General features: G+C 46.7%; 1 protein-coding gene across 3 annotated transcripts in view; it reads left to right on the forward strand.

Annotated features, from left to right (window-relative positions):
* Positions 1-26,923, forward strand: part of HIVEP3 (human immunodeficiency virus type I enhancer binding protein 3) — a 530,360-nt gene that overhangs the window by 350,940 nt on the left and 152,497 nt on the right. For all 3 annotated transcript variants that reach the window (XM_027864564.1, XM_027864568.1, XM_027864565.1), the window contains one exon: positions 26,343-26,423. The gene's annotated coding sequence lies outside the window, so the exon portion shown is untranslated. The remainder of the gene's footprint in view (positions 1-26,342; positions 26,424-26,923) is intronic.

The raw sequence follows: 26,923 nt of genomic DNA on the forward strand, positions 1-26,923 counted from the left end.
CTCTCTCTCTCTCTCTCTCTCTCTCTCTCTCTCTCTCTCTCTCTCTCCTCACCCTAGCATGGGGTACAACCATCTAACAGAGAGAGGTTGTGTGCTAACTGGCCTGGGGATGTTATGGCACATAGAATGGCTAGGCCCAACAGAATGGTGGTACATGGCAGGTTCAGGGTGCCCCATAGTCTCTGTCCCTCCCATCTCCCCTAACACTCAATTGAATCTTCAAATGACATCATTACTGGTTATAGTTCTGTCATCTTTTCTGTTATCCACAAGCATTTCTTTTTATTTATTTATTTATTTTTTGCTTTTTTGGTGAGGCAGTCAGGGGTGAAGTGACTTGCCCAGGGTCACACAGCTAGTAAGTATCAAGTGTCTGTGGCTGGATTTTGAACTCACTTCCTCTTGACTCCAGAGCCAGTGCTCTATCCACTGCCGGCCACTTAGCTACTCCCTCCACTGCACTACCTAGCTGCCACCCAGAATATATATATTTTTAAAAACCTGCCTGTTCTCTTGGAATACTCCTCCTGGAGTATTTCCTGTTCTTCAGACTATAAAATAAATCTTTTCTAAGACTCAGCTTGAATGAGTCTGGTTTAAACTGAAGTTCACACGAATTAGATTTGCTCAGCAATCCTATGAGGTAGGTATTACAGATATTATTATCTCCATTTCACAGATGAGAAAACTGAGGCTCAGAGAGGTTTAAATGATTTGTTAATGGTGACATTTGGTAGTAAAGTATTGGAGGTGAGCTTTGAATTCAGGACTTCTTAGATCCATGATGAATCCTTGATCCACAGAACCATGCTGCTTGTTTGCAAATGTTGGGAAAGCCTGGTTGGGCAGACCTGGAGTTTGGAGCAACGCCTACTATTTTTGATGCAGAATGGCAAAGCAGTGAGTGGCTACCCTGCTTATTTTCTCCGGTATTTCCACAAACAGGGAGGGAGGACAGTTTATTTCCGAAAGGAAGAAGGGAACGGTTGCTGTCAGTCCCAAATAGGACACTAGCCTATCTCTTCCTATGAGTCCATCTGGAGGTACAGATAAAAGCACAAGGTGAGTCCAGACCTCCAGGCTACACTGACCCTTATACTGTGAGCCTGGAGCTGAGAGTGCTAGAAGGAAGAGGACGAAAGGAAGAGGGGAGGGGCAGTCCTGCTGTGAGGAGAGCTGAGTGACTTGTGGAAGTCTGGTGACCTGAGTGGTTTTTCTTGTGTCTCCCTCTGTGTCACCCAACGTTATGTGGATTCTTGGGGAATCTTATGAATTGGACTGTGCTGAGAGCTGCCTGAGGTCTTAGGCACAGAGAAAACTGTAGGACTGGATTATGATGGATGAATCTGTCATACTCAGTGACAGTTGCATTCTGAACCCTGCCCCCCTCTCAAGTGGGCCTGGGTCAGAGTTTACGGCATCCTGACAGTCAACAGTCATGGGACTCTTAATAGGAAAGACCGAAAGTCTCCGCTCTCCTTTTTAGTAGACTTGTCACAAAGGAATGGATCTATGGGTGAATCATCTCTCTTTAGGTGTATTGCCAAGAAAAAGGCAGTGCCTGCCAACTGGTGAACCAGTCACTCTGGACTTCTTTAATGCTGCAAGAGTCGAGTACAATGCTCTGCATGTTATAGTCGCTTAATAAATATTTATTGAGTTGAATGCCAACAGATTGGGAGGCTGGGGTCCTCCTTGGGCAACTCATTGAAAAGCTCTCATGAGTTTCTGAAATGGGTTGGTATAGGAACTATTGATGGGGCACAAGGGGAGGATGGGTAATAATAACAGACAGGTTGGTCTGAAAGAGGCCAGTTTGCTCAAAGCAGACCAATGGTTAGGAAGATGCCTTTGCTAACATTGTGCCAAGGACTGAATTTTTCAGGTTGGGACATGTGGTTGGGAGCTAGGCTGCTCTCTCAGGCTGGGAATTGCTGAATTACTTGGAGCAAATATCTTTACCTTAGCTACTGTCCTAGCTGCTTGTGACCTGGCAATAAGTCCTGCCTTATCTTGGGGGGAAAAGCTCACCATCTCGGAGGCCTTTGCCTCCATCCCCTTCTGCTCCCTAGAAGGTGACGTTTTTCGTCTACGTTGTCCGGACACTGGAATGGAAGGGTGGTAGAAAGGATAGAGGGCTGGACTCAGGGAGACCTGGGTTCAAGTCCTGACTCTGACATATGCTAGCTATGTGACTGTGGGTGTCACTTAATCTCTCAATACCCCCAGATGACTCTCTAAGCCCGTAAAGCACAGATAATTATCCATCTACATCAATAGAGTGAATTTCCTTATTGGGATTCCTTACCTCAATCAAAGCACAAGTGCAGATGTCTCACCCCAACTCTTTTCCCCTTCTGAAAAAAAAAATCACTGATATAAGACCCCAAAATGACATGCCCAGAGCTTAGCACAGTCAAATATTCAGTCATTTTTGACTCTTCGTGACCTCTTGGGTTTTCTTGGCAAAGATACTGGAGTGGTTTCCCATTTCCTCCTCCAGCTCATTTTATAGATGAGGAAACTGAGGCAAACAGGGTTAAGTGATTTGCCCAGGGTCACCCAGCTAATATGTGTCTGAGACCAGATTTGGGCTCAGGATGATGAGTCTTCTTGACTCCAGGCCTGGCACTCTATCCACTGTACCATAGAGTTACCCACCTGGCACATAGTAGGTAGTTAATAAATGCTTTTGGACTGCCTCCCAAAGTAATGAGCTTCCATCACTAGAAGTCTTCAAATACCAGATGACAACTTGTTAGGGATGTTATAGTTAATCAGTCCATAAGCATATATTAAATACCTCCTGTGTGCTACATTAAGCTGTGGGTAGTCCTGCTTCCAGGAATCATGGAGTGGAGTCCCATTCAGAAACGTGTATTACATTCATCTGGAACACTTGCTCCTATGGGGAAAGGGGTGGGAAAAATGTGATTTTTTTTTTTAAGGCAAGTGGGGTTAAGTGACTTGCCCAGGGTCACACAGCTAGTAAGTGTCAAATGTTTGGTCTGAGGCCAGATTTGAACTCAGGTCCTCCTGACTTTAGGGCTGGTGCTCTATCCACTACACCACCTAGCTGCCCCAAAAACGTGATTTTTGCCAGACACCCAGACCTCTCCCCTCCCCCCAACTGGTGCTGATAGGCCTAATGTCACTTCCTTGATCAGGAGTTTTGTGTCTCCTGAAACATGTTGAATCTGGTAGAAAAAAGGAGGTGCAAGAAATCACTTGCCTAGGACACCTTACAAACATGGAGCAGGGAAAATACAGCTCTCCCATCCATGGCAATCTTTAAAGGCCCAGGTCGTGTTCTGCCTCCTCCAGGAAGCAAGGCTAGATTGCTTTGTTACTCAGAACACTGATTTCAGTATCTCTCGGGTGGGTCCCCTCACCCAACCTAGGTTATCCTCTGATGATTTAGAGCGTGTCCTTGTCTCCCCAGTCAGACTGTGAGCATCTCCAAGGCAGGGTCTGGGCCTGGGCCTTCTACTGCTCCACTGTCCCAACACAGTGCAGAAGCGGAGGCAGTGGTGGGGGTGGAGGACACAGAGTTGGCACACAGTGGACAAGCTTTGTAAACAGTGTGGTTCTGGAGGTTGGTGCGGGTGCCTCTGGCCCACAGCTGTTAACAATGGGGCCACGCTTCTGCCGAGCTGAGACAGGTGTTACTAGGACTCACCCAGGATTACAAATGCCTTTCAAGTCCTCAGGAGAAAGAGTGCTACCCCTATCTATCTCCGATGAGAAAGTCTCCTTCCTCAGGGGTGGGGCCAGGGCAGGGCAGTGATGTGATAAAGTGCGTGTCTGTGTTTGCGTGTTTCTCTGCGTATGTGTGTGTGTGAGTGACTGAGAGAGTGTCTCTGGGTCTATGTGTTAGAAGGTTCCCACAAGGCTTCCCAGACTACTTTTGTTTTAGGGTGAGAATGCCATAGTCCTCATTTTCTTCTAACCAGCTGGGTGTCCCCCATTATTTAGACACCCTCCTAGCCCCTGGGGGGCTCAGCTTCATCCCTGGGACTTTCTACTGACTGGGGACACTCCCCTCTTCAGATTCCAGCAGCACCTTCCCTTTTCTCCAAGGGAAATGACTTATTGAGTGGTCACAGAGGCAGGAGTTTTGGATTCTGGCCCAAGCTTTTCAACTTCAACTCACAGTGTGACCTTAGGCCAGTCCCTTCTTTTTTGGGCATTAGTTTCATCCTTCAGAAACTGTAAAGCGTTAGGTGGACGTAAGCCTTACCCACACCTATGAGCTCATGGATCCAGTGAATTAAAGAAACACATTATTATTAATCCTCCACTCAAGTCCTCCTCCAGTACCTCATGGGGGTGGAGTTGACCTTGAGTTTTCAAAGCTTTGCCCGTAGACATCTCATTCTGGCAGGACCTACCGAGCTGAAAAGACTCCTAGTGGGGGCTCAGCAATGGACTGTGAGGCTATTAGGTTCAAAGAAGCTCATCACCAGATGATTGGGCCCCAGGAGATAAATTATTACAGCCCCAGAATCTAGCAAAGGTAACCTGCCAATAAGGCATAAAGGGTCTATGTTCTGCACTAAAGGAGAGAGCCCCCATCCTCATGAAACCAAGGGTCCTTGAAGCACTGAATTAGCATCTATTTGTGTGCATATATGCATGTATATTTGTGTATATACATATATATATATTTGCTATTCTTATTTTTATTCATTGCCTCTAGGATAAAATATGAAATCCTCAGCCTGACATTTAAAGCCCTCCACAGTTTGGATCCCACCTACCTTTCCTGTCTTATTTCATGTAATTCCCCTTCACTTACTCTCCATTCTGCTGACTGTAATTTCCCACCTGTGTGCCTTTGCTCACATTGTTTGCCATACTTGGAATGCATTCTCTTCTCACTTCTGCTTGCTAGAATGCCTAGCTTCCTTCAAAGCTCAGTTCAGGTGCCCCCTCCTAGAGGAGGTCATTCTTGATCCAGTTATTAGCACTCTTCCCCTCTTTAAATTACTTTGTATTTAGTCACTTGGGTCCATGTCATATCCCTTCCTCGGAATGTAAGCTCCTTGGGGGCAGGGAATGTTGAGTTTTTGCCCTTCTCTCACTGGCCCCTAGCACAATGCTTTGTCCAAAGAAGGTATTTGATAAACGGGGGTCAAACTGAGTGGTTGAATTATGCTTCCTTACCTGACTTATCTTTGGCATATTATTTCTCCTTTCTGATACTCTGACTCCTCATCTGGCAAATGAGGAGGCTACACTGGGCCAGGAGTTCTGAACCTGGGGTCCACAGACTCTCAAGGGGTGTGTGGACAAATGTCGGGGAGCCCAAGAACCTAGATGGGGAAAATACATCTTTATTTCAATATAATTGGTTTCCTTTGTGATCTTGCACATTTAAAAAGATGATTCTGCAAAGGGGCCCTTAAGCTTCATCAGATTGCCAAAGGGACCCTGGATCTGAAACAAGGCTAAGAACCCCTAGACCAGTGGGCTCAAACCCAAATAGCAAAGGAGCTATGTAGCCACTTGATGATTTAACATCACCTAGGAGAAGTGATTTGCTCCAGGATCTTAGAGTTGCCAAAGGCCTTAGGAAGATCTGAGTTCCCTGAATGGAAATCTCCTCTGAAGCATCCAGCCTCTGCCCTAGGACCTCCAGTGATGAAGAACCCATGACTTCAGGAAGCCCACTTGACTTTGGGGTAGCTCTAAGCGTTAGCAGAACCGGGAATTGGACGCAAGGTTTGACTCTAACTCCAGTCTCATTTAAGTGGAGGTGGGTGAGAACCCTTAGCTAGGAGTCAGGGGGTCTGGGTGGTCCCTTGTCAGGGGTGCCATGGGAAGGGCTGTTGCTTGTGTAGGGACTGGACAAGGTGCCCTCCGAGGCCTGTTCTAGCCACACGAGTCTGTAATTCTATGACTGGAGGGCTCCTAGAAAGGTTCGTCCCAGCTCTGAGATCACAGACTCTGCGAGGGTTGGCAGTGTGGCTTCCAGGAAGGTGAAGGCCCTCAAGGTAAAGCCATGAGAATCAATGGAAGGATCAATGCAGGTTTTTAGCCCAGGGAAGAGATGCCTTGGGTGGGGGAGGGAGTGAGAGACATGGGAAGGATCTTGGGGCATGCAAAGTGCTGTCATACAGAAGACAGATTAGACTTGATCTGCTTGGCCCCGGAGGGCCTAACTGGAATCCGCCAAGGAGTGGGATATGCAAAGAGGCAAATTTGGACTAGAGATCAGGAAAAACTTCCAAAAGTGGAATGGGATGCCCTGGGAGGCAGTGTGTTTTTCCTCACTGTGGGACTTCCAGCAAAGGCTGAATCCTCACTTGTTAAGAATGTTGGAGAAGTATCTCAAGTCAATAGAGTGCTGAAGTGGGAGCTCAAACCTGAATTCAGATCCTGTCTCAGGCATGAGCCTCAGTTTCTTCAGCTATAAAATGGACTTCTGGCTCCATCCCTCAGTCTCCAAACTTCTCTGCCTCTCTGACAGCAACCTTCTCACCCTGGAGATGCCTCCAACCTGGGGCTTTCTGTTCTGATATCTCAAGATAGTGTTCCCAGGTTATGCTCACTTCACTCTCACCTCTCCTCTTTTTCCAGACTTCTCTACCTCCCACAAGAAGCCTGGCTCCCTGCCTCAGTCCTCTACACTACCTCTTTCTCCCTTAAGCTTTCAAGCTCCCCTTTAGGCGTTAGAATTTGAACTCATTGAATAAGGACTGTTTTTTTTTTCTCGCTTGTATTTGTATTTGCCTAGCACAGTGTCTGACACGTTATAAATACTTAATAAATGCTCTATCTAGCTATTATCTATCTATCATCTATCTAATTTGTAATAGTAGCACCTATCTCCTTCCAGGGTTGTTCTCAGGCTCAAAAGAAATATTGCCCGTAAAAGACTTTTCAAACCCTGAAGCTACACACACAGAGACACTCACACACACAGAGGTATATGTATATATAATACACATGTGTATATATTATATATGTATATGTATGTGTATTATATATACACATATATACATGCATTTGCATATATATGTATTATGCATATACATGTGTGTATATATATATTATCTATACACACACATATATATACACACATACATACATATACCAATACATAAATGTGAACTATTATCATTCTTAGAAGGGACTCTTGGTTAGGACTGGATGCATCTGAGCTGCCTCCCTATTCTTAGATTCCCTGATTGTCCCTGTGTGTGTCTGCCCACCCCTGATTTCAGGGTCTGTTTAGATCACTGCAGTTAATGGCCATATTGCCCCTACTGGTAGCCTTGGCACACCTCATTTACAGAAGGATGCTATTGATGTTGGACTTTGGATTTTAGGTATATGTTTCTCTCTCCCTCTCTCTCTCTCTCTCTCTCTCTCTCTGTCTGTCTGTCTGTCTGTCTCTCTCTCTCCCCCTCTCTCTCCCTCTCCCTCTCTCTCTCCCTCTCCCTCTACCTCTCCCTCTCCCTCTTCCTCTCCCTCTCCCTCTTCCTCTCCCTCTCCCTCTCCTTCTCTCCTTTTTCTGTCCCTTTTTGCTCTGTGAGATCACAAGTTTGTTCTAACTTCTTGCATTCCTGGGTTAGGTGAAGGACTAAGCCTCCTGCCCTGATCTAGCAGAATAGTGGCACAGGCTCCTACCATGTGGGATCCCCTGGCCACGTTTGGCCTGGAAAATCAAATCAAGTCAATAAACATTTAAGTGCCTACTATGTGCTAGGTACTGAGATGACTTTCCTGTGCCAAGAAAGTGATGATTTAGGGGTAGGGGATGTGATCAAAATATTTAAGGACCTAAAGAGCTTTCATAGTGAAGAGGCATCAAGCACACCATGCTCGGCCCATGGGCAGAAGCAGGAATAGCGGGAAGACGATGCCAAGAGGTGGCATCAGGCTGGTTGTCAAGACCTACTTTCTAACAGTTACAACTCTAATGATAGAAAGTAGTATATTCTGCCTTGCTTAAGTTTTTCAGACGAAGCTGGTTGTCTACTTTGAGGAGGAGGATGCATGTAGAAGGGCCACTGGGTCCCTTATGAGTTGGATCAGATATCCTCTGTGGTCCCTTCCATATATAAGATTCTGTGATTCCTCCCCCATTCCCTCCAGACTATCAGGGGAAACCTCCTGAAGGGACTGGTGGGGCCCATATTTAGGGAAGGTAGCATCAGACGATCCTAGACCATGACCCCACCTGCTACAAGTCTTCCTGCACCCCCCTCCCACTTCTTCTCCCCCTTCTTTTGGAAGTAGCTCCAGTGCCAAGGACCCTCTAGGATCATAGATTTAGAGCTGGAAGGGACCTTAAAGGCCACTGAGTCAGGTGAAAATTGAGGCCCAGAAAGTGGAAATTCGAACAGCGAGTGTCTGAGATGGGATTTGAACCCAAGACTTCCTGACCCCAAGTCCAGTATCCAGTACTCTGCATCACTGCACATTGCCTCTACTCAGTCCTGGGCTGCATTCCAACTTTAACATCTAGGCCTAAGGATCGATAAACTCATCTCCAGCACTTAGCCTGTCCTTGCCCATCTGCTGCCGTTGGTGGCCCTTAGGGAGTCTGCTAGCCTTGGGGGTGGGGGAAGTGTTGCCAGGTTGGAAGGGGGTGGGGTTGGGAGGTTATTTTTGGACCATCTCCCTGGCCATCTGTTTGGGAGGGAGCCTCAAGCTCAGGTTTCGAAGGTGGGGTTAGGTGCCCAGCAAATAGGAAAAGGAAACCACTTTTGTCTTCAGGCTCAAGAGCCAAGGGAGAGTGATTTCCTTTTCAATCTGGGCCTGGGTCCAGAGCCCAAGTGTCAGGCCTCCAGGTGCCTCAGAGATGGAGGAGGGGCAGATGGCACCAGAGGGGAGCAGGGAGGGAGTTTGAACTTCAACCCTGCCCCACTTTGCCATACACCCCCCCTCCCCTTAAAATCTGGTTGCCTATGACAACCTGGCATATCATTTTCTTTTTATATTATTCTTAGGCCCTTCGTTACCATAACAACCGAACAATGCTTTTAAATATAGCAGTTAATTTTTCAGGCTGAGGCAACAGAGTTCTTACCGTCCAGGAGGCAAACAGCTGTTTTGTCTCCTGTCACTGAAGACTACCCTCCATCCCCATGCCAGGCCAAATGCCTGACTTTAATGCCCTTTGAGATCTAAGGAACAGCCTAAGGTGAGCTCGGGGATGGCTGAGGCCGTGGGTCATGCTGACATTCTATCAGAGAAGAAAGCCCTGGGGGAGGGAGAGTTGTGAAGGAGCTTCTTCTGAAAAGCCCCAAGAAGTGTTCCGAGCCCATGTCCTCCACTTTCCTGTCCCCTTTTGAATTATTGATTTAAAATACTCAGCCACAATCATTGAGTAGCCTGCACTTCTCCCTGCTCCCCTTGGACCTTCCTTTTCCCACAGATGTCGAGTTCATCCGTCATAAATCATAGATCGTTGCTGGAGAACCAAGGACCCAGCAGGCCAGAAAACAATTGGAGATGAGCCCCTGGGCAGGAAAGAGCCAGTGAGATGTGGCTGGTGTCAGGACTGATGCCATGGAAGAGGAGAGAGCTGAGAACAGAGCAGAAAGGCGGGCTCTGGCTTGCTTTTCTGGGAATGAGAAAAGTCTGCTCCTAAGCTGGCTCTTGGAAGAGTCTCTGTCCCCTCCAGCCCCCAACCAGGAGCATTGCTTCAGTGGGCTAGGAATTCTAGGTTCCCTAGCCCCAGCTTCCCTACCTCTATAATCATGGCAAGGCACATTTCCAGGGAATCCATCCCCAGATATTAAACACCTACTGTGTACTCAGCCCTGCTGAGATAGAACCTCTCAGAGTTGGAATGGGGCTTCAAAGGTAATCTAGTCCAACCTCATCCAAAAGGGACTCCCCCTGCCATGCTGCCTTCCATATCCCTGATAAGTGGTCATTCAACCTTTGCTTGAAGACCTCCAGTGACAGGGAGCTCACTGCCATCAAAGGCTGCCCACTCAGCTTTTGGAAAGCTGTGATTGTTAGCAAGTTTTTCCTTATGTTGTGTTAAAAGCTGCCTCTCTGCAACTTCCCCATCATTGCTCATAGTTCTGCTTTCTGGGGCCAGGATCTTCATGGCTTCAAATACTTGAAGATGGTAATCATGTAGTGGCTAGGGCTCTGGGTTTGAATCCTGCCTGAAATACTTACCAACTCTATCCTACCTTCTGCAAGAGGCATTTCTTTTTTTCTTTCTTCCTTTTTTTTTTCTAGGCAATTGGGGTTAAGTGACTTGCCCAGGGTCACACAGCTAGTAAGTGTCAAGTGTTGGTCTGAGGCTGCATTTGAACTCAGGTCCTCCTGACTTCAGGGCTGGTGCTCTATCCACTGCGCCACCTAGCTGCCCCTGTGCAAGAGGCATTTCTTGATCCTTCTTAATGCTGATGCCTTCCCTCTGAGATTACCTCCAATTTATCCCAATCTATCTTGTTTGTTTGAAGTTGTTTGTATCTTGTTTCACCCATTAGACTGGGAGCTCCTTGAGGGAAGAGACTGTTTTAGCCTTTCTTTGTATTCCCAGTGCTTAGCTCAGGGCCTTTCACATAGTAGGTGTTTAATAAATGTTTTTTCTTGTTGTCTGTCCCTGGGCAAGTCATTTAACCTCACTGGGCCTCATTTCCCATCTGTGAAAGGAAGAGGTTGGATTCAGTGACTCAGAAGGCCTTTTCCAGCTCTAAATCTATGATCTGATGATTCTACTCTGATACATGTTTCCCAGAATGTGTTAGCCCTTTACGGTCCTCGCCTGCCATGATTTCTAGGCCCCTCTTCAATCTGGGTACTCTCCCTAGACACACTCCTAGGAAGAAGGAGGGGGAGAAGGAAGAGGAGAGGAAGGAGGAGGGGGAAGGGAAGGAGGAGGGGGGGGGAGAGGAGATAGGAGAAAAAAGAAGGAAGGAAGAAAGAAGGAAGGAAGGAAAGAAAGAGAAAAGGAAAGAAGAAAGAAAGAAAGAAAGAGAAAGAAAAAGATACTATCTCTAGTCTCAGGGTGGATTGTGGGGCAGGAGAAACACAGGGAATCAAGAGAACTGGGCTTGAGCCCTCTCAGAAGTTCAGCAATCTGGGTCCCTTTGGGTGCTGACATTGGCTGCCTCTCTGACCCATGAATCGACACTAACTTCAGCGTCATGCATCTTCTGTTTCTGTCAGTGCTGAGGTTCGAGTTCTCGTAGGGATTTTTAGCAGATCGTGCTGGGGGCAGGTCTCACGCTTGAGTCCACTGAAGTTCTACCGTTTCCTCTTTCCATTCGTGCCCATTTTCTCTGATCCATTCAAACTCCAGTCAGTCTCTCTATGGACCAGCACTTAATTGTGCTATTTAGCACCTATTGTGCACTAGGCACAGTATCTGGGGACACAAAGACAAAAATAACAACAGTCCCTGCTCTCAAGGAGTTTCCCATTCTATCTATTCTGTGTGCATTAATAAGTACGTAAGAAAATACAACCTGTTTTGTGCCTTTCTTTCTCAATCAATCAATATATACATCTTAATACTAAGTGCCTACTTTGTGCTAGGCATTGCACTAAGTGCTGGGCATAAATAGTCCCTGCCCTCAAGGAGTTTACAATCCAATGCTTTTTTCCCCATTGTTCTCTGTGCAAAGAATACCCTCTCTCCTCCTCTTCACCTATTCTACTCCTCTTCGCCCTATAAAGACAAAACCCTTGGGGCAGCTAGATTGCACCGTGGATAGAGCACCGGCCCTGGAGTCAGGAGGACCTGAGTTCAAATCCGGCCTCAGATACATAGCACTCACTAGCTATGTGACTGGGCAAGTCACTTAACCCCAATTGCCTCACACACAAAAAAAGACAGTACCTTCAATTCTAGCTCACCTGTTAATAGCTCATATAATGTAGAGCTGGAAGGGGCTTTGGTGAATGTCTATGCCAGGGGTATGGAACCTGAGGCCTTAAGGCCACATGTGACCTTCCAAATCCTTAAGTGTGGCCTTTTGACTGAATCCAAAGTTGACAGAACAAAATTGTCCGTCTCTTTCTAATGAGAAGGAAACTAAGGCCAGAGCATGTGAAATTAGTTGCCTAAGGTCACACAGCTAGGAAGTAGCAAGGTCATTAATTCAGCTTAGGTCTTCTGAGTAGCCAAGTGGTTTTAGGGGACTGGGTGGGGGACTAAGAGACAGGAGAGATCTGGGTTTGAATCCTGGCTGTGACATTTAACTATGGAGCCAGGAGCAAATCATTTGTAATATGGGGGTAGTAACAATAACTATGCTTGGAGTACCTAACTCACAGAATGGTTGTGAAGATTAAATGATACATGTCACAGACAGTGTTTGAAGTTTAGATAAATGGTAGTTGTTATTATTACTACTGTTGTTATGACTCCAAATGACTTGGTCTAGTGGGTAGAGTGGTGGGCTTGGAATCAAGAAGACTTGGTTAAGAACTCATTGTTGATACTTGCTAACTGGTTGACCCCAGTTGCTCTGCCTCTCAGCCCCAGTTTCCTCATCTGTCAAATGGGGATAATCATATTCCTAGCATTTACCTCTCAGAGTTATTGTAAGATTCAGATGAGCTAATGCATTTAAAGCGCTTTGAAACCTTTCAAGTACTGCTATACAAAGGTCAACTATCATCAGCTGTCATCACTGTTATCATCCAAACCCATCCTTCAAGGCCTTACTCAAGTCCCATACCTCTTCCATGAAACTTTTCCTAACTCCTATAGCATACATAGAACTCATTCTTCCCTGAGTGTTCCTTGCACCAAGTGAGCCCTCTGGAATGTAGTCTGGAGTAGTTTTCTAATTGTTAACAGAAGCATGGTGTCCATGTCGGGTGTCTGTGAGTTGGGAGGCAATGGGCCCATCATTGTCTCCATGCTCAGACCGCCTCTAGAGGACTGTGTTTAGGTCTGGGAGCTATGAAGCCTGAGACAAGTTCAATAGAGGGTGACTAGGATGGCGAGGGAACTGGAAACCGTGCCTTGTGAGGATACCAGGAACTGGAAATGTTTACCTGGCAAAGAGACCACTTAAGGTATGTGTGTGAAGGGGCCTGAGTGGGAGCATGGCATCACAGACTTAGGGCACAAAGGGATTTTGGGAAACCGATGGTCCAGCCCTTTTTATAGATGAGGAACTGAGTCCGAGAGATGTTAAATGACTTCCCCATCATCGCTCAGCTAGTAGGTGACAGCCAGCATTCAAAGTCAGGTCCTCAGACAGAAACCTGTGCTCCTTCCCTTGGCCCATGCTGCCTCCTTCCTGGGATCCTAGATCCAGTGGTGGGAAGGACTCTCAGAGGCCTCACAGGCAGTGAGAATCGGAGACTGCATTGGAGGTGAGGTCTTCCGACTCCACAGTCACTACTCTTTCCAAACGCCACACTATCTCCCCTCCTGATAAATGCCTTGGAGGCCATCGTGTGGAAAAGGCATCCAACTTTCTTTGCTTGCCAGAGGGCAGATGAGGAGCAAGGGCTGAAAGTTGTGGAGGGTTCAAAATAAGGAACCCCTCTTTCTCACTCCCCAATCTGTGTTGTCTTCACCCATTAGAATGAAAGCCCCTTGAGGACAAGAACTACCTTGCTAGCTTGTATTTGCATTGCCAGGGCTTAGCATATTCCCTGGAACATAGGAGATGCTTAATAAATGCTCTATCATTGATTTATCTATCTATCCACCCCTCTATCCTTAGCTATCCATCTATTTCCCACCTATCTGCCCATCTGTCCACTTACCCATCATCTGTCCTTCTACCTATCTATCCAACTACCACCCACCCATCTATCTATCTATCCACCTATCTGTCCATCTATCTACCCACCTATCTGTATCTATCCATCCATCCATTTATCTATCATCTATCCTTCTACCTATCTATCCACTATCTTATATCTCTCTATCTGTCCACCTATCTACATCTATCTACCCACCTATCTATATCCATCCATCCACTCATCCATCATCTATCCTTCTACCTATCCATCTATCTACTATCTTATATCTATCTATCTTTTTTTTCATCTATCTCTCCATCTTTCTGTCTCTCCATCCATCTTTCCACCTGACTGTCTAACAATTGGAGCTGTCCAAAAGTGGAATGGACTGCCTTGGGAGCTAGTAGTTTTCCCCTCACTACAGGTCTTCAGGCAGATGCTATGTGACCATTCGCCATCAGAGGATCCCAGATCAGGAGCTGGGAGGGATCTTGGGTGTCATTTAGTCCCAACCCCTCCTTTTACAGACAAGGACACTGAGGTCTGTCCAGGGAGGACTTAGATACCTAAGGTATCTCAGGTAGCACATGTCAGACATGGGATTTGAACCCAGAGGCCTGTTGCTCCAAAGGAGACATCTCTTTTGAGTAGTGATGGGACTAACTATTCTTCAAGGCCTTATCTAAATCTGTGGCTCCGGGTTGTGTCTGTAAATTCCTTGAGATCAGGGCAGGGAGGAACATGTTATTGTTCAATTGTTTTCAGTGGCATATGACTCTTCCTCATTTGGGGTTTTCTTGGCAGAGATACTGGAGTGGTTTGCCATTTCCTTCTCCAGCTCATTTTACAGATGATGAAACTGAGGCAAACAGGGTGAAGTGACTTGCCCAAGATCACACAGTTAGTAAGTGTCTGAGGCTAGATTTGAGCTCATGAAGGTAAGTCTTCCTGATTCCAAGCCCAGTGCTCTATCCACTGCACCACCCAATTGTCCCCAGGAGGAATGTGACTTCTCTTCTATCCATTCCCTCCCTGTTTCCCCCCCCACACACACACACCACTCCCCTCTCCACTCCCCTATCCCAGTGTCTCATAAAGGGTGTGACTCAGTAAATATTTGTTGAAGGATTATGGGTGACATTTTGGCTTTATGCCTTTCTTTTTCCTTCCACAGCTTTCCTCTTATTCACTTATTCCTCCATAGACTACAACAGGATTCTCTGGCAGCACCATGTGCAAGACAGCTTTGAGTATACGCTCTGGTTCAGTACAAGCAGCATGTAGCCCTTGAGCTCAGAGTAGAGCAGGGGGAAGAGTATTGTTGGATTTAGTCAGGGAACCTGGGTTCAAATCCTGCTTCTGCTGCCAACTGTACCTATGTTACTTCATCTCTTTGTCACTCAGTTTCCTCATCTCTCAAGTGAGGAGGTTGGACTGGACAGTCTTTAAGGTCATTTGTAGCTCCAAATTTATGATCCTATGCTCTCCTGGCCTCTTCAAGGAGTCTGGTTTTTAGGCTCATTAATCTAAGACAGATTCTCTTTCCAGTTGAATGTAAGGAAGCTTCCTGAGGTCAGGAGCTGTTTGGTTCTACTCTATAGAATATCTACTCTAGATGTATCTTGAATGTAGCCATATAAATATATACAAACATACATACATATCAATATCTATGTCTCGGGGCAGCTAGGTGGTGCAGTGGATAGAGCACCGGCCCTGAAGTTAGGAGGTCCTGAGTTCAAATCCGGTCTCAAACCAAACACTTGACACTTACTAGCTGTGTGACCCTGGGCAAGTCACTTAACCCCAGTTGCCTAAAAAAAGACCCCAAAAAATCAAAAAACAAAAAAAAGTATCTATGTCTCCTCCATTAGAACATAAGCTTCTTGAGGGCAGGAACTTTTTGCCTTTGTGTCTCAGTGCCTACCACAGTGTCTGGCATATAGTAAGTGCTTAATAAATGCATGTTGATTTTTTTTCTACATCTCCAGTAGAAGCAGTTAGGCGGAGCAGTGTATGGAGTGCTGGACCTAGAATCAGAAAATCATTCAGCTGGTTTTTCTTTTTTTACTCATATCCAAGTCTTTGTGACTCCATCTGCATTTTCTTGGCAAAGATACTGGAGTGGTTTGCCGTTTCCTTCTCCAAGACTCAGAAAGACTCTAGGTCAAATCTAGCCTAAGTCGTGTGCTGACTGTATGATCCTGAGCAAGTCACTTAACCTCCATTTCTCTCAGTTTCCTCAACTGTAAAATGGGGATAATAATAGCACCTGCCTTACAGGGTTATGAAGCTCAAATGAGATAGTATTTGGCACATAGTAGGCACTTAATAAATACTTGTTTCCTTCCTTCTCTCCAATGCCTAGCACAGTGTTTTGAACATAGTAGTCTCTTAATATATATGCTGCTGGTTTTTTTTTTTGTTCTGGACCTGTGGTTTCATCAGTGTGGTGATCACCCTCTGAAGAGCTCTGCCCTCCCAGGGCAGATCAGCCACTGTTCTACAGCATAACATCTGACAGAGCTGCCCAGGGTCACACACCCAATAGGTCAGAGGTAGGATCTGAACCCAAGTCTTCCTGCCTCTAAGCCACTACCCCTTGTTGCCTCTTATGCTTATTGAATTGAATTGAAGGAATATGTGTGGAGAAAAAATCAGACTTTTTCTGCTTGGCATAAGAGGGCAAAAATAGGAGCAAGTATGGGGGGAAGTTAGAGAAAGGGAAGCTTGGATTCCATGGACATGCTGTTTCCCCGATAGAATGTAAGCTGTTTGAGGGCAGGGCCTATTTTCTCTTTGTCTTTGTATCCCCAATGCCTAGCGCGTACTAGGTGCTTGTTGATTGATTGAACAACCAGAGTAATCCAAAAGTGGAATGGGCTGGCTGGAGAGAAGTGATTTCTCCTCATTTGAGGTCTTCAAACCAAAGCTGGATGTTGTTGTCAATTAGTCATGTCTGACTCTTCATGACCCCATTTGGGGTTTTCTTGGCAAAGATAGTGGAGTATTTGGCCATTTCCTTCTCCAGCTCATTTTATAGATGAGGAGCTGAGGCAAACAGGGTTAAGTGCCTTGCTCAAGGTCACACAGCTAGTAACTGTCTGAGGCCAGATTTGAACTCAGGTCCCCATGACTCCAGGGCTGGTGCTCTATCCACTGCACTGCCCCATGGACCACTCACTGAAAATGGTCTAGAGATTACTTCTGATCAGACAGAGATGAGTTAGCTTTTGAGGGTCCTTATAGCTTCAAAATTCTGTAATTCAACCCTATCTTTCTCTCCCCAGTGCCTGGCATAATCAAAGGCACTATGTTTATTTGCAGGCATTTATTAAGATGAAGGTTTGTTGCACTGAATTGAATTCCAGGGGGCCTCAAGGATGCTTGAGTAAGCCCCTTTTCTGACTGTGAGGGAGAGTGGGGGCAATGGACAGATCCTTTGTCCTTGGAACTGGACTCTAGCCTTTACCAATTGTATGACCTTGGGTCCTCCGGTTGATTAGTCTGAACCTTCATTTCCCTCTCTGTAAAATGGGGATAATTACTCCTGCTCCTTGTGTAAATGAAATTATATATGTAAAAGAGCTTTTCTAAGTTTCAGAGAGGGAGATGTGGGTGCAATAGAAGGGATGAATGTCCTAGAATCAGAGTTGTCCCAAAGTTGAATGGGCTTGCCTCAGAAGGTGGAGATCCTCTTGTCCCCTCCCCCCACTCCCACTCCCAGTAACTCTAGCTCTTCAAGTAGAGATTGGCTGGCCCTAGCCAGGAGTGCCTACTTGGGTGCTGATAGATTGCACTACATTCCCTCTGAAGTCTCTCCTTCCAACTCTAAGATTATGGGATTTTAAAGAGCCCCAACAAATGTGTAAAATGATAGGGGCCTGGGTTTAGGGCTTGGAAGGGGCCTTGGAGGGCATCAAGTCTAGCAGATCTTACAGATGAGGAAACCGAGGCCCCAGAGAGTTTACGTGTCTTGCCCAGGGTTACATAGCCAGGAAGGGATTCAGGCAGGGTTCCCACCTAGCTCTTGCTGACTCCGAGTCTCACCCTTATTCATTTATTAGTTTATCTCATGGAGAAGGGCTTTTCGCCTTTGGGGCAGGGCTCTCTGGTCAATGAGGTTTTGAATCTTGAGAGAGAGAGTTCCAGTTGCTGTTCAGCAGCATGTGCAGGAGAGAAGGAGAAAGGCCTCGGGTGGGAGGATGGGGAGTCCCTCTCTCTGCAGCTGCCCTAGGACTGTGAGTGTCTGGTCAGGAGGGGAGGGGATGCTCATTCTCAGAGACGTTCTCCCTTGAATGGGGCCTGTCTCTCCCAGGAGCTTGGATTGTTTTGCAAGGGGATGGGGTGGGGGTTTGGATTAGCCTCCTCCCGGTGCCTGTCTGCTGAGAGAGCGGCTCCTTCCCTCCTCCTAGAGAGGAGATTTCTCCATGACCTAATGCCTCTGGCTGCCAGGAAATGGATCCCAATGTCTGTCTTGAACTTTCCCTGTTAGACAGGGTGCCAGCACTTCCTGTCAGCAATCTTTATGTCAGGTGAAATCACTCCTTCCCCTCTCTAGCCTCTACACCTCCCAAATCGCTCTTGGCCGCTCTCGTGGACCCCCACCCCCACAGCGGCCACGTGGAGGGTCAGCCTATATTTAGCTCTTTGCAACCTTGCCTCATGCACCAAGCCTCTAGGCCCTCCTGGGGGATCTGTTCTTTGCTTTCCTTCCCTTTTTCCCACCCTTAGCAGGAGCAGCACTCCATGACAGCCTCACAGCTGGGGCCCTCATCAATCTCATAAAATGTTAGGAGCCAAAAACAGCTTAAAGAACACACAGTGTAATCCCTGTGTTTTACAGATGAGGAAACTGAGGCCCAGAGACATTGTGGGATGTATCCAAGGTCACATCACAGAGCAGTAGTAGAATTGGGACCCAAAACTAGTTCTTCGAGGCCCCAGCCACAGAGACAGCAGCTGGCTGTGGTGGATAGAATCCTGGGTTGGGAGTCTGGAGACCAGGGTTCAGTGCATGACTTTGACAGTGAAATCAGCTGTGTTAACATTGTGGAGGGCCTTGAGTGCCAGACCAAGGCCCTTCCCCATTGCTGTGGTGACTCTTGAGAACTCACAGGTTCAAAATGTAAGGCCAGGAAACTATGGAAAGAAGCCTGCAGTCCGAAGACCGTTTTTTACAATTTATCTCAGTGGTTTACCATCTATCTGTCAGTGAATTTGGACAAGACTCTTCCCCTGTCTGGGGAGATTCTGGGTTTACATGGACTGGGTCCAACCTTGGAGGTATCTCCCAATTCTCCCTTGGGCTCATGCCCTCCCCCAGGATTTTTTCCTGGAAACATCAGAATTTGACTTGTTGGCCCCCACCCTTGATTTCCTCTGGGAAAATCAGAATTCAGCTCAAGTCTAGCTCTGCAAAAGAAAAAAAAAAAAGGAAAATGCCTGTCAGCTCTTATTGCTGCCACTCAGGTTAGCAGAGTATCAAATGTAGGACACATTTTTGGTTGTTTTTTAACCCAACAGAAAAACACAAAGGGTTTGCACCTCAGCCCATGAATGGTCAAGGGGATTCTCCTTCACTCTCTAGTGAACTACCACTTTCCCCAGAAACCTATGCTGTCCTCCAGACTTAGGGTACTTAAGGTCACGTGCTCCCTGTAAGCACTTGAGGTTGCTGGAGTCAAGGAACTCTCCACTCTGGTAAACCCACACATGGCATTCTGATGTTGAGGCTTCTTTGGGGTCACCAGAGAGGCCACTCCCTTCTCTAGGCAGCTAGGTGGCACAGTGATGGTCCTGAAGTCCAGAAGCCCTGAGTTCAAATTTGACTTCAGACACTTACTAGCTGTATGACCCTGGGCAAGTCACTTTATTTCTGCCTGCCTCAGTTTCCTCAGCTGTAAAATGCAGATAAGCATAGTACCTACCTCACAGGATTATTGTGAGAATCAAATTAGGTAATACTTGTAAAGTGTTTTGCCACCGTAAAGTGCTGTATAAATGTTAATTATCATCATCATCATCATCATCATCATTATTATTATTCCCCAAGCAACACAGTTCACATAACTCAGAATACCAGTGAAAGGTAACACCCAAGTCTGCCCTTCCACATCATGGCTTGGTCTCTTGCTCTTTCTCAGTTCCAGCTCCCACTTGATCTGGGAACTTCTCTATCACTTTACCACTATTGCTATATTTCTATCTGCTTACATCTCTAGAGATATTGGATAATCGATGTAAAGTGTTTGGCAAAGCAGAAAGTGCCATCTAAATGTCAACTGTTGTTATGGATCCAGGACCTGAGTTCTATTGCTTTCATCTGCTGCCATCTCTGGGGCTACCTTGTTTGCTGGAGGGTCCCGTGGCTATGTAGATTTCCCTCTAGGGCGCTGAGTCTGTGTGCATTCCTACATTCCTCTCCCACCCCACCCTTCCCCAAACCTGGGAGGTTTCCATCAGTGCCATGGAACTGACTCAGCCCCAAGTGGTGATGGCCTTGGTCTTCCCAGAGAACATAGCAACTAGGGCATGGCAGTTTGACCCAGGGTGCTGAGTTTAGAGGGTACCAATAACATTTGTAGTCCCTTGGTTGCTTACAAATAACCAAGCTCAGCACCTAGTTAGTATGAATAATTAGTTATTATAGGAAGCTACCAGATGGTACATGCTTCCTCTCTCCTGATATGAGCTCTTCCTTGGCCTCGCCTCACTCCTACTCTCCCTCAACTCCATCCTTACTTCCCAGAACATCTTTTTGCTACTCTCCCTCGCCTCCATTTGTGCCTCATACCCCAGCCCCCAAATTGTAGTTCCTACCATGTCAACTGGCATGGATGACAGTCAGATGGAGGTGAGGGGCCTATGGGTGAGTCTTGTCCCCAGTGGGGATAGGCATGGAAGTGTTGAGGTTGCCACGCAGTGGTGAGGTCAGGCTCCAGAGATCCTGGTGCATGATGGGAGGAGGCCCTCTGAGTCTGCCTGCAATTGCAGGCCATGGAGCAGCTGCTCCCAGCCTTCTTGGCTCTTGGAACTGGCATTTGGAAGGCTCTCTGTCCAAGCAGATTCTCTGGCAAACCGTACTCCCCAGGGTAACCTTCCTCGAGCTCAGCTGCCTGGTCTGGTGAAGCTTGGGTCTGGGTTTAAGCATGAGAGAAGATAGACCTGCTGGCATGACCCTCAGGGCCCTAGGGATGAGCCCTGTCCCTCCCTGTCCTCCAAATTGGGTAACAAGCTGTGTCTTGAGCAAGTAGGGAGCTACCCCAAGGCTCCATAGACATGAGGGGTGGTCAGTGGCTTTGCAAAAGTAATTTTCAAAGTAGGAGGTACCCTAGAAGGGCCTGGGATGGAGTGGCTGCTCTGCTGAAGGGGAGGAAACAGTGAAGCAATCAGGAAATTTGGAAGAAGCTGCTAAGGAGTCCTTGGGTTCCTGCTTTCTGGAACTGGTATTGCAGCCACACCCTCCCCCCACACCCCCACACCCTTAGTCCATGCTTAGCTCATTACTCTTTGCCAAAATGTTCTGGAGAAAATTAGAATTGGAAAGCCTAGGTTAAGATCCTGGCTCCAGAATAGTAAAAAGATCACTGGACCTGAAATCAGTGGGCTTGGGTTTGAATCCTGGCCCTGCCACTTACTGGTTAGGTGACCTTGGGCATGTTCCCTAACCTCCCTGGGCCTCAAGTTGCCTCATATGTAAAATGAAGGATTGGAGTAGATGACTTCTATGATTACTTCCATCTCTATATCAATGATCCTAAATTGCTTCACTTTGCGAACCTCAGTTTTCTTATTTGTAAAATGGGAGTGATGATATATGCATTCTCTGCCTTACTCTACAGGGTTGCTGTAAGAAAAATGCTTAGTAAGCCTTAGGGAGCTGTCTCCATCTTGCTCATCCTTCCAAATGCTTTGCAATAATTCAATCAGTCAAGATTTATTAAGTGCCTGCTATGTGTCGGGCACTGTGGTAAGTGCAGAAAGGTGCTGTAGAGTGCTTTAAATTCACTGGAAGAATTTCCATTCAATGCTATTGTTGAATGGAAAGAGAATGAGAGAATCAGAGGGTTTAAGTATCAGCTGTGCCTTAATGGCTTTATGATCTTGGGTAAGATATTAAGCCTCCCTGGACCTCAGTTTCTGGGTCTCCAAAATGGGCACAATATCACCCAGCCTACTGGCATCCTTCTCTTGGTCTACAATCTGAAATGTGACAGACTTTCTGAGCGCTTCCACACACCCCCACAAACACCCACAGGCAGGCACACAGCGACAGGTGCTGTGCACTTAGGGAGGGATAGAAATAGTCACACAGGATGTGAGAAAACAGGAGAGCATTAGGTTGCCTGAGTTACGGATGCCCGGTGTCTCCAATGCCACTCTGCTCGAGGCATTGGGATCTGAAGATTGAATACAAACAGGCAATGGTAGCTTGGATCTGGGACTACAGCTTTAGCCTCCTCTGCCCCTTGTACTTACTGCACATCAGGGACACCAGGCTCAACCTGAGACAGACCCAGCACTCATGGACATCTACCATATACCACAGGGATAGTACAAGAAGAAGAAACCCCAAAGTCACCCTGTGCCTTCCCTACCCCTGGCTATTTCCCCCCCTTTTTTAATTCCCCTATACTCATTACAATTCAATTCAACAAACCTTCCTCTGATTCTCACTAATTAACACTCTACTCCTCCACCATACATCACTGATTATGGCAGGTCTCTGCATCCACCACCACACATACATCAGTAACTTTTCTATTTCCTGTCACCCCTAACTCTCTCAGGAGAAATGTGAGCTCACGTAGCTGTTCCCATAATCCTGTGTGCTCAGGACAGTCCAGATGTCTAGGAAGCTTCCAAGGTTAGACCCTGTGAATGATCTCAGGACAGAATATTCTCAGGTCTTTTCTTCTACCAGGCTTACCCCATCCCAACCACAACATTTGGGGGGAGGGCAGGGTGGAATAGTGGTGGAGACTCCCCCAAGTGACATAGGTGTCAGGCCTCCTAACCCAGCCTTTGTGGATGACATCATTGATAAAGATTGATCTTGACAGGCTAGAACACTGGACTGACTCTAATAAGATGAAGTTCAATAGGGACAAATGTAAAGTTGAGCTTGGGTACAAAAAATCAACTTCACTGTTATAAGATAGAAAAGGTACAAAGATGAGGCAACTCTGAAGAAAAAAAAACTAGGAGTTTTAGTAGACCGCAAGCTACATATGAACAATAGGATAACGTAGTAGCCAAAAGAGATAATACAATCTTGGGCTGCGTTAAGAGGGGTCAAATTTCCAGGATTTGGGAAGCGAGAGTGCCACTATACTTTGCCCTCATCAGATCTCATCCGGAGTATTGTGTTACCTTGAGAAGGACATTGATGACCTGGATAGTGTCCAGAGGAGGGCATCCAGGATGGGGAAAGGTCTTGAGTCCATGCTGTATGACTGAAGGAAGTGGGCACATTTAGCCTGGAGAAGACTCAGAGGAAGTCATGAGAAGTGCCTCCAAGTGTGACTGTCATGTGGAAGAGAGATCTGTCTTGATTAACCCTAGAAGGCAGAACCAAGAGTAATAGGTTGAAGTTTCAAGGAGGCAAATTTAAGCATGATGTCAGAAAAACTAAACAGAATGAAAAAATCCTTCCTGACAATTCTAGCTGTGAGAATGGGCCACCTCTAGAGGTGATGAGTTGCCATTCCTTGGAGGTCTTTAAATGGAGGCTAGATGACCAACATCTTGTAGGTATGTTAGAGTGGGGATTCCTTTCAGGTACAGGTCAGACTAAATGGCCATGAGGATCTCTACCACTGGGCAATTCTGTGATTCTATGACAAGGACAAAGGGGAAAAGCTCTAAGACCCAGGAGCATACGGGCTCTGACTTGGATGTGGAGCAGACCAACCCACTTGTTCTTATCTATGAAGGGCATCTGTTTTCCAACTTCTGTGCCTGGAATGCTCTCCCTCCTCATCGCCTTCTCTTGGAATCCCTGTCTCAAGTTAAGGCTCAACTCAAGTGCCCCCTCTTCCATAAGGTCTTTCCTGACCCGCCTGATTGGTATATCTCTACCTCACTCCCAAATTATTTTGTACACCTGTTTGCCTCAGTTTCCTCATCTTTAAAATGAGCTGGAGATGGAAATGGCCAACTACTCCAGTATCTTTGCCAAGAAAACACCAAATGGGGCCCCCAAGAGTCATACATGACTGAAAAAATGACTGAACAACAAACCAACATATTTTTTCTGTATTTTGTACTGACTTATCTGTGTTTTTGCCGTGACCTCCCAGTGGAATGTAAGTTCCTTGAGGGCAGGGACTGTTTCATTTTTTACTCTATCCTCATTGTACTCATTTTACTCTATCCTCATAGTACTTGACACATAGTAGGAACTTAATAAATAGTTATTGGGTTGAACCCCACACTGAGCCTTCCCAGTTCCAAAGACTTCACCCTTGCCTTGATTGGTAGAAGACCATGAATGGGAAGTTGGGCTCCTTCCTGGTGATCCAACTCAATATTATCCTCTCTATAATGAAGGGGTTGGAATAGATCCAAGGCATCCACCATGATTGTAGCCCATCTGACATTGAGGTACAACCCACTGGAGATTCTTGACAAAACAATTTTTTTGTCTTTAACTCGAGCTCACACACACCTAGACTAAAGTCCTTGCCCAGCTCCTCTCTGTGACGTGGAGATGACTTTGAGATTCTGAAGGCTCTACCTGTGGCTCTCTTAGGCCCAACCAAACCAGAAAGGCTTGGAGTAAAGGCCCAGAGCCAGATGGTGTGTCATCTGAGGACCAGCCTGGCAGAGTTCAGGGAGGCTCATTTCTAGGTTGGCCTCAGGGGGAGGACTTTTTTGGGTCATGGCAACTCATGAAATTGTTTTCTAAGACATCAGGGAGGGGCTGGGCTGAGTGCCAACAGGGAGCTCCCACCTGAGGTAATCCTGGATGCTTGAAGTCCATAAGAAGTCAAATAGCCAGCATGTGGTTCATAAATCAGGCTGCCATGAGAGCCTACCCTCCCGCCCAGCGCTTGCTGGGGAACCCTCACCTGTGAGGCAGGAACCTGGCGCCTAATGCTGGCGTTGTGACGAAACCCCACTAGAACCAGATGTCAGGCTAGAATTCAGTCATTCATTCAATAAACTTTATTAAGCACCTACTCTGTGCCAAGCATTAGGGATATATAGATTAAAATTAAAAATTAAGCCATTTTTTTGCTGTCAAGAAGCTGACATTCTACTGGTTGAGGGGGGCACACACAAGTAGATACAAGATGATGGATGGATGGATGGATGGATGGGTGGATGGATGGATGGATGGATGGATGGATGGGTGGATGGTTAGAGATAAAAATAACATTCATTATGTGCTTACTACATGTCAGACGTTGGGTTAAGCACCATAGATATAAAAATAAGTAAACAAAATAGTGTCTGCCCCCAAAGAGCTTCCATTCAAATAGGGAAAATACAACAGCATGAGGTGGGACTGGCTAGGAAATAGTGTGGAGGCATATTTCTGAGCAAGAGGAGCTGTAAACTCACCTTTCAGGGCTGGATAGCCTAAAGGCTGAGTCTAAAGTTGCAGATGGGGATAAAGGGGGCAAGAAGAGGATGACCCAAGAGCTGAGAAACCTAGTAATATCAGGATGGGGAGAGGGCCCTAAGTAGGGAAGGAGGGGCAGTGCAGAGAATCAGGAAAGGCTTTATATGACTTGGGGAATTTGAGCTGAGTCCTGAAGGAAGTCCAAGAGGCAGAGGCAAAAAGGCAGAGGATCCCAGGGGTGGGAATGGCTTGGGCAAAGACATGGAGTCAGGAGATGGAGAATAAGTAGGCGGGCTTAGCTGGAAGGTAGTGTGTGTGAAGGGGAGTAATGTATAATCAATCTGGAAGCTAGGCTCAGTTAGTGACTGTAATTAAAGCTGAATGTAAGCAATTACATAATTAAATTCATGCAGCCCACATACATAGGGATTTCTGTTCATGTGGCCTACTACTGAAGAAAGTATCTGTCCCTAGGCTAGACGTTCCCTGAGGGATCTTCCAGCTCTGACCCTCTGTGTTCTAAGGGCCCTCCTAGCTCTCACATTCTATATGATTCTATAAGAAAAAAAATATTCCAGTATAGACCTCCCTGGCATGACTTGAGGGAGGCTTGGAAGACTGACCTGCCTTAAAATGATCTTCCCCACTGATACCTGAAATCCTGCCATAAGCCCGTTGTCCCTTTGAGGTCAACGTGGCTCTCTGGGTTCCTTCATTCAAGTTCAGTGTAGGGCGGGGGGAGGGGCATCTCATAGACCCCTGATGTTTCAGGCCCCGCCAGCCAACAGTGGGATTTGTTTGACAGGAACAGGGACGTGCAAAGCTTCGGAGGTGGAATGTCATGTTAAGGAGGAAGCCAGTTTGGCCGGAATTTGATCGAGGCAGTGACTGCCAGGGAATTGCAGTCCAGCTAAGAAGGAAGGCTGTGATGTCTGGGGCGAGGGTCTCACTGAGTCACTGCTCATTGTTCTGTTTTATTTAGTGGGATTGGAGGGGGAGATGTGAAGTTTTCAAAACCAAAGAGAGCATTGGAGGATGGCATTGTGACAGATGAATTCTCATATACTCTTTCTCTTCTTCGTAGGCCTTTTACGAGCATGGTTGTCTCAGCTTCCAGGAATCTCCGAAACCTCTAGACTATGAGCTCAGAGTTAGCCTTTGGCAGGTAAGAGTCTCTTTGAGTTTCAAGGAATTCTAGGGCAACAGAAATGCGGAGGTGGGGGGGGGGTCACAATGAGGGAAAGGGCACGGTAGCAGCAGCAGGGGAGGAGCTGACGGGGTGGGGTGGGAGGAGAATCTCAGTGTTGGGGACCAGAGCCCAGAACATTCCACATGTGGCAGAGGAAGTCAGCTGATCTTCCCTGGGTGATACCCCAAACCTAGTAGACCTAGGTTTGCAGCTAAGGAGGCAATCACATGGTGGGGGAGAGGAATAAGCTCTGGACTGGAAATCCTAGGCCTGCATTCTGGTCCTGGTTCTGCCACTAAATCCCTTTGTGTGACCTCAGGAGAGTCATTTCTTCTCCCTGGGACTCACTTTCCTCATCTGTAAAATAAGAGGCTTGGATTAGATGATATCTAAGGGTCTTCCCAGCCCTGACATGCTGTGTTCTAAGGCCCCTCCCAGCCCTGACATTCTGTGTTCTAAGGCCCCTCCCAGCTCTG

This window comes from Vombatus ursinus, unplaced genomic scaffold, assembly GCF_900497805.2.
Source record: "Vombatus ursinus unplaced genomic scaffold, bare-nosed wombat genome assembly UNPS02014775.1, whole genome shotgun sequence".
Taxonomy (NCBI): Eukaryota; Metazoa; Chordata; class Mammalia; order Diprotodontia; family Vombatidae; genus Vombatus; species Vombatus ursinus.